A 7,500-nucleotide genomic window follows, 5' to 3' on the forward strand; every position below is an offset into this window, starting at 1 on the left:
GTATACCCATACTGCACAGAAAGAAGTAGGCTAGTGAAATAATTTCAATCCACTGTATTATTCTACAGCAAATCTACAAATCAGCAACATTCTCCAGCATACAGCATCCATACAATACACAGAATAACTTGTGTACGTTCATACACAACACACAAAACCAAGTCAGCTCTCTAACAAAGCTAGCTAGCAAGCTAACAAGCTAACACGTGTTTGGTTAGCCTAGTAAACATACACACAGCTTAGTAAACAACGCATGTAACTTACACTTACCCAAAAACAAAGCAGAAGGTGTGTCGACAGACTACAGTGATCGACAAAACTTTATTTGTGGATACAGTCATTCCCGACATGCGGACTAAATCACTAGACCATGTCACATATCTACACTCAGTAGATGAAATGTGTATTTTATGCCATATCTCTCAATTTGGAAGCTATTCTAAAATGTATTTAACTAAATTACTTATTTGCTACAGCAAAATGTAGTTAAACAATAGTTTTTTAAACTAATAGTTGAGCTAGTTGAGCTTCCATGTAGTGGAACTATTCTCCAACAAAAAAGCAGCAAAGAAAAAGAAGAAAAGAATATAAAGACATTTAACTTCAATAGCATCAAAAAGATCTCAAATCAAGTTGCTTGGAAATAACATTTTAAACTGTCACAGGGTTTTCCTGAGAAATGGTATAGCCTTTACTGTGACTGATGTATGAGGAAAGTTACAGACATTTATTATACTGGATCAAAACACCAGTTCTGGTGTTTATCATCTAATGGTGGTGCTTAGCTGTGTTTTATCTGGCTCATTGACACCTTCCCGTTGGATTGCTGCGGCTGGACGCGCTGGCCTCACCTCTGATAGCTGCTTGACATAGCTAGTGCCCAGAACCCATATTACCATCAGCATTTACAGCTAGGAAATAAACAGGCAGAGATGAAACTGTATCTCACACTGGCCGGGCCAAGACATAACAACAGCCAATCGTTATAAACGTCCCTCTCTATATTTCCAGGGGTCACAGGGCATCATATGGAGGGTCGGTGGAAACAAGAGGAAAGATACTGCCTTTATTGCTCCAAGGTAAATAAGATGGGCTGTAAAATAATTGGTGTTGCTATTATGAGTTAGGAGGATGTAGCATACAGTATATTATGTACAATTATTCATCTTATTCAGGGCATATGGATTTCACCATGCACACCACCCTTTGAACCCACCAATCCTCAGATTTTAAAACACTCAGGGACCAATCACACGAGGGGGAGGGGGGGGGGGGTTCTTTTGAAATATGTCGTGTTATGAAATAGTTACGAAGATAATGTTCTCATGCACAAATATTTAAGTAATTTTAGTCTTGTCGATCATATGAGTTATATTATCCCACTCTTCTTTGAACTCCTCTACTGAGGAATCCTCCCCTACACCACTCCGGAGCTAATGTGGTTGAGCCATGTGGTTAGATGAATCTTGTCGACAACACTCTGGACTTGTTCTTTAATGTTGCCTCATTTAAAACAGATCGAGAGAATCTGAATGACTGAATTACTGGACGCATAATAATAATAATGGTGGGGCATAATAAGATGTTACGCAAGGCATCTGATTGTGTTCTCTGCATTGGTTCATTAGCCAAAGTCCCACATGACCGTTTTACTCCATTGGTAGCAACATTATGGCCTAAACATACCAGTCAAGCACATTTTAGGGTTCATTTAAACAGCAAGTGAAGGATTGGAGCCAAAAACTATTTTAATGATAAACGCGTGGCTCCCGTTTATTCTCTATGGCGGTGGATTACTTAAATGTAGCCTAATCACATTATGGGTTCATAAATATCTTTATATTGTCTCTTTTTTTCTCCAAAATGTCGATTGTCCGTGACGGACTTGCTAATGTTTTAACATTCCATGGCTGGAGTTACACACACACGCACACGCACACACACACACACACACACACACACACACACACACACACACACACACACACATACACACTAACATGCAGGCATACGTGCAAACGCTCTCTCTCTCTCTCTCTCTCTCTCTCTCTCTCTCTCTCTCTCTCGCTCCCTCTTTCTTTTAGTTTAACACTGTTAAAACAATGGCCATTGTTTAATTTTCAAAGAGGGGACTGGGACAGAGTATCAACTGGTTTTAAAAAGGTGCAAATTGAAGCAGCAGTCGTCTCCTTCTCTGGTGGAGCACTCAGCTGGTCTAATGAGGGAGAGTCTAAACTCTCTGAGCCTGCTCTCCTTTAGTCTGGGCTGGGATCAGAGCTGACCCCAGAGTCCCCAGTCACATTTAATTAAAGCTATGATTCAGCAAGCTGGATGAGCAACCTGGCTGCTGGCCCCACGTGGAGTTAGCTAGCGAGCAGCGCTACGCTAGGACGTTTTGAGAGATAGCAGCAGCGCAGCAGTCTGGGGTTTGGACCAACTGTCTTTTTTGGCTCGGCAGCAGAGCCCATAATATTCAGCACATTTTCTACACGGCTAATATCTGCTGGACAGCTTCTGCGCCAGTAAAAATATACTCATTTCCAGGCCTCAGCGTTGGTTACCATCCAGGTCTCCCTGACAATTTATGGAAAAATATGGGAGGAGTAAAGGGGAAAAGGAATTCATTTCTTCGCTAGTGTGTTCATTTGAATACCGCAGAAAGATATCTTACAGCTTGTCAATGTCATAAATCATAGGGCAGATGAGGAAAATGCCTAGATCAAAATCTATAATTTGCTGGGCATGCACTGTCTCACCATTTCAGAGTCCATTGCCGTTATATGCACCCAGGGGAAAAAACGTTTCTTAATCAGATGAACAAGCACTATATATATAATATATGCCATTTAGCTGACGCTTTTATCCAAAGCGACTTACATTGCAGTGAGCGCATACATTTGCGGGTGGGCTCCCACACCTCCAGAGGGTGCGGGTGGGCTCCCACACCTCCACAGCCCTCAGACTCAGCACTGGGTCCCCCCAGGGCTGCGTGCTAAGCCCCATCCTCTACAACCTCTACACCTACGACTTCACCCCCGTCCACCCCAGCAACTCCATCATAAAGTTTGCAGACGACACCACCGTGGTGGGCTGCATCTCGGGGGGGGACGAGGCGGCGTACAGGGATGAGGTGGAGCAGCTGGGCAAGCTGTGCAAGGTTAACAACCTGCTGCTGAACCAGTCAAAGACCCAGGAAATCATCGTGGACTTCAGGAGGAAAAAATCTGAGGTCCAGCCCCTGCTCGTCGATGGAGGGAGCGTGGAGAGAGTCTCAACCCTCCGATTCCTGGGGGTGCACATTCAGGATGACCTGTCCTGGAAGACCAACACAGCAGCCATCATCAAGAAGGCACAACAGCGGCTCTACTTCCTGAGAGTCCTCAGGAAATACCACCTCAAACAGGAGCTGCTTGTGACCTTCTACCGCTGCACAGTGGAGAGCATCCTCACCTACTGCATCTGCGTGTGGTTCTCCAGCTGCACAGCCGCAGAGAGGAAAGCGCTACAGAGAGTCGTGAGATCGGCCCAGAAGATCATCGGCGCCCCCCTTCCCTCTCTGGAAGAGCTATACAACACACGCTGCCTCAGGAAGGCCTCCAAGATCTCCAGAGACCCATCCCACCCTGGGAACGAACACTTTGTTCGGCTGCCCTCGGGCAGGCGGTTCAGGACCATGTTCGCAAGGACAAATAGACTGAAGCTCAGCTTCTACCCTAGGGCCATTCAGGCCCTGAACACAGCAAAGACCTAGGTTCTAGGCCCTGGACAATCTAGACAATTTTATGGCAGCTACTAGATTGTAATCAAGTGCAATACTGAAACACAACTGTGAACATTTCAAACCTGCAAACTGCGACACTTTAAATGAATGTGCAATAATACTATGTGCAATATGACAAACCCTCGTGCACATAAGGTTCAGAGATAGGAAATGTTAGGATATTTATAGCATAGCATAGAGTACAGCACAGTGTTTTATTTGTATAGTATAGTATAGTGGATAGTGTATAGCCTTTATTTATGTAAACCAGCTCTTTTCCCTTCTTGTTTTTAGTATTTTTTTCCTAGCACCAGGGGAGCCCCCCCCTCACAAATTTCGTTGTATGGTACCTGTACTATATTAATGACAATAAAGACCATTCATTCATTCATTCATTCATTCATCATTCATTTTCAGTATCTATGGTCCCAACGGGAATCAAACTCGTTGTTAGCGCCATGCTCTACCAACTGAGCCACAGAGGACCACTACAGAACAATAAGTGTTCAAAGGCACAATGCAATTCTAACCATGTTGTGTGTGTCTTTGAACTGACCTCATGATAATATACTTTTGTGCAAGGTGTTGTCTTCTCTTTCTGTATTATGATCTACTCTGTGACCTAGATAGAAGTACAATGGCCCAGATGTGTGGGCTGCAAACAGGGCTTCAAGTTTTCTCAAGCACTGATATTTATTGTGATATTGAATTCACATGAACAATCAATGTGAATCATTGATTTAACCATTGACCTTTTGTCTGTCTGTTTCTTCATCTTATGAAACTGAACTTGTGTCGAACCACAGCATTTCCCATTGTTTTACCATTCTGGCATGACATTGGAAACGGTGAGTTTGATTGCCACACTTTTTCTCTAACTCTTCCCTCATGTTCACCTCATTATAAAGCATTTAGCTGGTTCTGTTGAGTTGTTTTGGACAGGTACTAGGCTTGTTCTTGGATGGAAAAAATGTATATGATACATTTTACTGTGTGCTGCTGTCTATGACCTAATTCAGATTGACATCTTTATCCAATGGAATTTGTGTTTGTAAACACTGTTATTGCAGGTGTTGCAGTGAATGCCAACTGATACTGTTGCTAGAATGGACTTTTTTGAAGGCTGTAAAATAAACACTATCTATCTTTTCCATCCTCCCCTCCTTAAATGGATCTATTCTGTGTCCCTTCCAGACTCTCGGGCCCATTGGTAGGCCTGCTCTGTTTCAGGGTCCATTTTACATGGAGCTGCTGGAAATCCCCATCTTGTTGAAAGGCATCCTTCACTGGCACTCAGCAGCCGTTTCAGACCGACTTGTAATTCAGCCGAGACTGAACACAACAAAGGTCTCAATCTTTCAGGCGCTGTAAAATGACTACTGACGTTTTCTGGGAAGGAAATACTCAGGACAGGAACAATGTTTATGCCGAGACCCAGGCAAAGTGTAAGTGTGAATTTACACCATCAGTTGTGTGAAGCTGTGCAGTCTGTGTGGGCTGTCGCTATACCTGGCCATGCTAGATTGGGTGGAAGTATGGTGCTTTATAGCAATGGCATTGATTTTATCTGTCTCTAACTCTAACCTGAACCCTGATGATCTTAACCCTGAGAAACCAGACCCTAATATTATCATTGAAATAATCTTGAATACTTGGGACAAGGTTACCATTACATATTTGAATACCAACATGTGTTTTTGGAATGATTCATTTATAGTCAGCACATCAATTTTGATAATCATACGTCATTACTACCTGTGTTGGATTATGTCCTGTGTTGATTTATAGTAGACTATAATACAGCTTTCTATTTATAATCATGCTCAGTGCATAACACACCATGTGGCATGTTATGTGATGTTGTGGTTCTCAATGTCTTTCTCTCTTTTCACGTTGATCATTCATTCAGTCATACACCCTGGAGGTATGTTTTGTCTGAGCAGCTATCCCCATTGCACTTTTTAACACCACTTGTCAGGAGTAGGATATGTAATTTCCCCCTGTAAATCTGAGTGGAACGTTAGCTTCCCGCGGCTACAGATGTTTTACCTTTACAAACCTGATGAAGGTTAAAACCCCTCAATCCGCAGATGCAGTGATATCACACACACACTCACGTGCACACTCATGCAACCACGCATCGGCACACACACACACACACACACACACACACACACATTCTTCCACTCAGTCAGAATGATATCGTGTGACACCGCTACAGGCCTTAGCCAGAGTCTCATAGTGAAACTGTGAAATGTTATTATTTAGTTCCTCACCAGTGGGCTGTAACGGTATGAAGGACGACAGGACATACTACAGAGTAGCTTTGGGTTACCATTGTGTTGACAAACGCTACACAACATTTTCACTGTATACAAAGCCCACTGTGATGTTCAACACCACCTACTACCTTTCAAGGAACATGGTACATGCAATCTGTGTTAGTAAAAACGATGTCTGAATATATAAGAATTGTCACTGTCAGATCAGATTTTCCTCCTCACCTAAAATATGTGATAATTCAAAATAAAGCACAATTTCAATCCATCAATGTCATCATTGTGTTTATGATCTTTTTAATAGCTATTTACATTAGTTCTAATGAGCAACATCTGTCTGCCGGAGTTAAACGACGTTGACTAACTGTGTCTATCTCAAGGTGAAGCTTACACTCTGAGGACAAGCCATGGGTAATGTCTGGGTAAAAACACACTGGCACAATTACTTAAACCATTAAGGTTGGTTTCGACTTACACTAGAACAGTGATTAAATTAATGGGTAGGAATGTGAGAGAGGGAGGGGTTGATGGACTAACGGGCAATTACGCCAACCCCCAAACCACTGCCTCACATGACCTAATGCGTAGTTACAGTACTCACAAATTAGAGAGAGGGGGACGGTGGGGAGGGATGAGAGGGGGGAGGGCATGACATGTAGTGAACATGCATTGTGCAACTTCAGATGGATACATGTGCATTCGTATCTTCATGTGACATGTTAAAATGTTACTGTAAAACACTCACCTACACATTCTGTACATACTGTACACCCACATAATATGTATATATATTATATATATACTTATATTCTCTCTCTCTCTCACACACACACACACACACACACACACACACACACACACAGAGGAGCCTAATTGCTGAAATATGGTGTTCATTAAACTTAATGGCCCCCCTTCTTTACCACACAGACACATATGGAGCCGTAAGATGGCCTCACCGTGTGCCCTGTTACATGCATACAGTCCTGGGTTCACAATAATGGAAACAGGGTGCTAGTTGCAGGAGACATTTTAAGTGCACAATTTAAACCTGTGTAACTGGATACAGGATAAAGCACAGCGAGTAAGTACAGCTCTTAGACCTCTCCTACAGAGCACGGTGAAATAGAGCAATGTAAAACCTAGCGTTTGTATTCACACACGCAATTCCTTAAAGTGTTTTCCGCTGCCTTGTTTAGGTGGTAAAAATGAGATATAAGACTTCAGGTTGAAGCACTGAAGTACTTTAGAGAGATTGAGCAGTTATGTACTATTACGTTAGACTTGTGTGAGACACAGAGAGATGAGTAAAACAGGAAATAGTATAAAGTATATGTGACGGCAGCAGGTGAAACCGGGAACAAGTCAGAAAAATGTAAATAAATGTCAACGTTTGACACACTCGCTAGTCTCTCTCTATCTCGGTAGTACACTACAGCTAGTCTCCCTCCCTCTGACTTGCGG

This window comes from Nansenia antarctica (genome assembly GCF_963989245.1).
Source record: "Nansenia antarctica genome assembly, chromosome: 5".
In the NCBI taxonomy this organism is placed as follows: Eukaryota; Metazoa; Chordata; class Actinopteri; order Argentiniformes; family Microstomatidae; genus Nansenia; species Nansenia antarctica.